Below are 6,102 nucleotides of genomic sequence, written 5' to 3' on the forward strand. Positions count from 1 at the left end.
ATGAGAAATGGAGAGGATCCTAACTATATCCACAATAAAATGAAACATATTAATTAAAATATTACACATTACCAATTTTTTTTTAAGGAATACATTACCAAGAATATCTCATTTGGTCACACATTCAACACACAATAAATAAAATAATTATTTCAAAAATATGTATTATTATTATTACACAAAAAATATGTATTATTTAATTATTATTATTTTTACATCTACTTTTTCTTGTGTGAGTGACCAAATGAGATATTCTTTGTCTCTTGATCATACAAGAATATCTCGTATAAGTGATAAATATTTGATTTTTTTTAATATTTAAACTAAAATATAAAAAAATATTTGTTAAAAGAGGGTTTTTTTTTTTTGAAAAGGTTAAAAGAGATTATTTTTGAAATAGTTAAACTATAAAATACTAGATGAGTACTATTCATTGGAAAGGAAAATTAATAATTGGATGATTGTGGATTTTGAAATGGGGACCAATGAAACCCGTCCCGTTGAAATTCTATGTGTTAGTTTGTTTTGTAGTTGTACTATTTTTTTTTTTTTTTGAACAGGACTAGACTTTATTTCAATTTGGCATTGCTTGAGTTTTTTATAGTACAACTACCAAGCCTTGATGCCGCTTTAAAGAGTTCAAATATTTGATCAATTAAAATCATGACATCACATCAAAATTTCCCAATTGTTAGTGGTATATTTTCTTTCCAGAATTGAATTCAGATTTTTATATTATTTTATTTTAAAATTCTTTCAATTTCTCTTAGTTCATCAATCAAATTCTATATAAAAGATTTTTTACGAGATTTTTCTAATATAAAAGTTTGCACAAAAATAAAAGAATACTAAAATAAAACATTAGTTTTAGAAGAAAATTAAAATCTGGTTAAAAATTATTTTAGAAATTAAACTCAAATTCTTCGATTGATACTTAAGTTGAAACTCATTGACTGTTTGAGTTCAGTCAATTAGTTGAACTAAAATAATAACATATACTTATTAGACATGAATTGATAGGTAAAAGTTTGACATGCATATCGTAAGATAAATTCTTGTACGAATGCACCGACAAACATGAATCGTGGGCACAAAATTGTGCCACCCAACTTAGTTAAAATTGTTCCATCATCTAATAGGAGAAATATTTTTATTATGCATTAAATAGGCAATTTAGTCCACAAAAAAAAAATATATCAAGTCATTTCATTAGAAACAATAGTGACAATACACATAGGAAGATCACTAACCATGTGGCAGTTTGTTAGATTTATCATTTGTGCCCACCCATCTCAAAACGTAGACAACCTCATTAACATGATAATGATTGTTGAATGCAACTTAGTAATTAGTTTTTATTATTTAGGTATGATCATTGATCAAAGCATTTTTCACTCATAGTTTGGAGAGACTAATTTAACTCAAGTTTTGTGCATTCAAATTGACAACAAACTCCTATAAGAGATTTAAAATGCTGTCACATTTTCAAACTCGAGCATAAAAGTTGGACTTTAATCAAACTTCAAACTAGAAAGAGTCTACTAATTGATACTCCACTTTTTATTTCGGTTACAATTATTGTAAGATAGTAACTACTAGATAAGCAGTAGTTAGTTTAGTCTTCCTAAAATGCCTTAATGTAACCATAAATAGTGATTATGATGAATATGGACCAAAGTCACTCATTTTTTATTAAAAGTTTTATCATTTTAGGCTTTTAGCAAATGTTAGTTGATTCAGTGATGATTGACGTTAAACTTGGTAGGGAGGATCACAGTTCGATCCCCCATAACTACATTTGGGAGGGGACTGAAACCATTTAATGTCAGAACTCGCCCCGAACTCTAGACTAAAAAACTCATCACTTCATTTCTCATTTTCATTGCTCCTATAGAGGCACACTTGGTTGGGCAAGTTGCTCCTATGTATGATGCCCTTACTTCATAGAACCGCCTACCAAAATAATGTGTGTACACAATGTGACATATATACCCTTAAGACGTACATTTTGTATTTTTGTGCTTGGCCAATTTCCATGGGAGAATTATTTGGTAGGTGGGACTGGATCTACTCAACTTTGCAGGTTTACATTAATGGCACAATTCATCTCTTACTATACCTACGAAGCTGCATATCACAATATCATCAATCAATGTTTGGATTCCGTTCATTTTTTTAACTTATCGATACTATCTCCTTCTTTTACCGTTATCGTTATATGCATGCATCGGATACTTTTTCTGCACATGTCATTTTGTCCCATTTCAACTCTTTCTATTTAAATACTATATATATTCAGATTTATTCTTACTTTGTAGTTAACCGGAGTGCCACACAAGTTTTTACCATTAGATTAATCAATTATTTAGTGAGCAACTAGATAAGCTACGAAACATGGATGAATTGATTTAAGTAATACGATTATGATCAAATATTTTGATTTATAATTTGTGTTGATCATAAATTTGCTAAAATCTAGTGTGACGATTTAAACTAATTAGTTTGTCCCATTAATGGTAGTTATCTTAGATATTATTGGAGTAACCGGAATTTGAATATCGGATTTCATATTTTTTCCACAATAAAATGTGTGAGTCGATCTAACCAATAGGCTACTTGACCAAATGAAAAAAACTAACTAGTCTAAGGGTTCGTTTGGATTGATTTATTTTTGAGCTTATAAGAATAACTTATACAAATAAATAAGTTTTAAATTATTATTATAAATTTGTCAAGATAGTTTATAAAAATACAATTTTAACCAGTGAAAATTTGGATTCACTACAAGAAAAATGTCACTTTGCGACACTTAGGTTGCAACAATTTGACTATAACCGTCGCAATGTGTTAATTTTAAAAAATTTGCAACGGTTTATGCGACACTTAGGTCAACCGTCGCAATATTTTGGCTTTTTAAAGCGGCAATATATTTTCCATTAGCGCCCATTGAAATTTTTGGCTCTCACTCACTTAATACCAAAAAATAAAAACACACACACAAAAAAAGTGAAAAAACACATTTCATTGAGAAATCCCTAAATCCCAAAACACTCTCTTCATCGTTCCCGCCGCCACCACACTCACACTCCGGCGCAACTTTCTTCATCGTTCCCTTCAAGAGAAGTGAATGGGTTCATCGTTCTCTCCAATCGTTCTCTTAAGGTATCAAAACTCACTCTCTCCAATCTCTTTACTGTTCCCGTCGAGAGAAGTAAGATCTGTCGTTCTTCCAAAACTCGACTGCTCTGTCTATCTAACATCCACCTCCATAACCAAGAATCAAGTCTCAAATTTTAGTTTCATTCCTCTTTTCTCTATTTGGCAAAGAATCTCCACAAACCTAAACCCCAATTCCGAAATTTTCCCAATTCCTCCATTATTAGTTCATGCATGTACGAATTAAGGCTTCAAACTCTCATTTCAAACTCTCATTTTACTCGCTCAAGCCGCACAAACGGGTAACTGAAGCTTGAAGTTTCGTTTTCCTTTTAAGTTCCAGAAGTTCCCTTGACACATAAGGTTGGAAGTTTGGATTGAAAAGAATTATAAGACGAGATTCAATTGGAGCACTAGAATAGATTGGAGAACAAGCTTTTGATGTAGACTATGTTGTGGTTGTAATAATCAAGTGTTGAGAGAGCTACAATTACAAAGGTGAGTTCCATAGATAGAAATCCTTACCAATATTAGTCTCCCCACTATTCTCATGGAGAATTGGGTTTACGGGTAGTTAGAATTAGAATCTATTTCATGAGAAATTGCACTTTGATGAGATTGCCCCTTTAGATTAGTTCTCTCAAATTGTATAGATTTAATGCATGTTGTTTATGAATCTTGGTGACTTCCCTTGCCCTTGTTGTGCTACTAACTGTTGGCCTAAATTGTCACTAAAATGCATCTAGAGTAAGGCTAGGACTGTGTGAGGATAATGGTACAAACTGAATTCTTTTGCAGGAAACTGGTCACCTGGGCATTCTGCCCTCTGCGTCTGGGGCGTGGACCACTGCGCTGGAAGCGCAAATAACAGTGTTTCCCAGACTGTTCCTGCGCCTGGAGTTACATCCAGCAGCCCCGTTTGCATTGTTTTGCATTTCCGGACGCTTTTGGGACACCGTAATGTCCCTAATGGAATAAGATCATATAGGAATGAAAAATATAGTAGTTAGCTTAATAAATTGCATAGGTTGGGTAGGGAAAACAAACTGAATACTATGGACTAGATGTATTATAAGTTAATTCAGGACAGGTAAGAATATTGACAGTTGATCTTGAAATGTAGTGGACTTTGGGCCACAAGTGTTAAATTTCTAATGCTAAATGTCTATGATGAATAATATGTTAAGTTGTGGTCTATAAGGCACCAGAAAGGCTTCCTTATGTAGGAGTTGGAGCTGGATTGAAATTCTATATAGAATTTCACACAACGATAAGATGAGGTATGACCGTACGCTTTAGCCCTGATATGATAGGGAATTTAGCCGGGTATGTAAGGGAATGGTTCGAGACTACTCACCTCGAATTATTCCGTAAAATCAACTCAGACAAATAATTGTGTCACACTTTATTTGCATTATACCGAAAATAATCGTGAAATGAATATGTATATGTTTATGTAATTGATCAACTGTCAGGACAAAGGATATTAGTACCACCCTAAGATAGGTCGGATTCATTGAGGCTTTATGTCTCATCCCACTCCTTTTTAGTTTTACTGTGCTTATGTTATTGAAAATCATAATCCGTTTCCATGTTGATATTTGAAGGTAGGGAATCCTCTTATGGAGTTAAATATGTTCTCAATTCAAGAGCAGAGTTCTTATGGTTCCATGGACTGATTTCAAATTCTGCTTTCAAATGTTAAGGTGTGTACATTACTTTGTAATCGTTTAACAGAACTTTCATGTTTATTAAACTTTATTGTGAGAATCCTTTATTTACAAATGGTGAGATAGTACTAATTTCCCAGTCTATCATAATTGTTAAATGACAAAAGTCAAATAGTTTTATTAATTGCAGAGTATATGGCTGTCCCATTTTATATCAAGCATACTTTTGTTAATTTTGTTCTACCATCAAAGAAGAATTTTGCAGGGTATATGTAGTGGTTTACTTTCTTCATTCCCAACATGAATTCTATTATAGGGTAAATATTAACTTTGAGTTGTTTTGGACCTTAATTTTAATGTGAAGGATGAGAAGCCAACCAACTGGTAGTTTGCAGAATCTGTTCAGATGAAGGGGAAACCAATCACACATAACACAAATTGCTATGGTTAGATAAAATTTGTAAATTTCCATCTCCTTTTAACACTTACATTAAATAATGCTCTATTACTTCCATCTCCTTTTAATATTTCTCTAATAGTAGTGATAATAGTATATCCTCTTATGGTATGATTCTAGCTCTTTGTATATTATGATTGACCTTTTCATCTCTTTCTTATTAATTTCACTTAATTGTTTCTTTACTACACTATTGTGATTTATTTTCTGTTATAGTATGTTATTGTGATTTATTTTCTGTTATAGTATGTTATTGCTGCTGCTGCATAAGTTCTGTTTTCACTTAATTGTTTCTTTACTACACTATTGTGTGCTTCTCACTATGTTTTTGGTTGTTTCGCAGTTCTGTTTCTAAAGTCTGAATGCGAACCCTCTGCGAGACCACCGTGAGACCATGCAAAAGTTGTTTGCTACCACACCATCACTATTTTCAATCAATGGCTCCAGTTGTAGTGGGAGATGTGATTCCAGACGGAGCTTAATTTTGTTGCCCTTATTTGTTGTCATTTGTGTGTGTGCGCTATAGGTCCGGGGTTTTTAATGATTGAGTCCATTCGTTTTTTTAAGTATCCTAATATATATTTATGTTTTTCTAGGTAACCGAATAAGAAAAGTCAAGAGATGGTGGCACTAATCAAGGATTATGAAGCAACATCATGTACCAGGGAATGTTTAGATATTTTAAGAACTTATTTTGCCATAATGTTTTGTATGTTTAACCACTATACTAATGTTTATGTTTTAGTTTTTCAATGTTTGAACTACATTGATTTTTTTCCGTTTGGAACTTCAAGATTATGGATGTTGTCACTACTTAAT

The 6,102-nt window shown here is 32.3% G+C and overlaps 1 long non-coding RNA gene across 5 annotated transcripts; it reads left to right on the plus strand.

Moving 5' to 3' along the window:
* The first annotated feature begins 2,950 nt into the window (after window positions 1–2,950).
* Window positions 2,951–6,102, plus strand: LOC123898983. 5 transcript variants are annotated; one of them, XR_006805466.1, is made up of 4 exons: window positions 2,951–3,654; window positions 4,764–4,862; window positions 5,191–5,272; window positions 5,627–6,102. It is a non-coding gene; the product is annotated as an uncharacterized LOC123898983 (long non-coding RNA). The 5 variants fall into 5 exon arrangements; XR_006805470.1 differs by lacking the exon at window positions 2,951–3,654 and having other exon boundaries at window positions 4,711–4,862; window positions 5,002–5,272; XR_006805469.1 differs by lacking the exon at window positions 2,951–3,654 and having other exon boundaries at window positions 4,711–4,862; window positions 5,017–5,272.

The sequence above is a fragment of the Trifolium pratense genome, linkage group LG7 (assembly GCF_020283565.1).
Source record: "Trifolium pratense cultivar HEN17-A07 linkage group LG7, ARS_RC_1.1, whole genome shotgun sequence".
Taxonomy (NCBI): domain Eukaryota; kingdom Viridiplantae; phylum Streptophyta; class Magnoliopsida; order Fabales; family Fabaceae; genus Trifolium; species Trifolium pratense.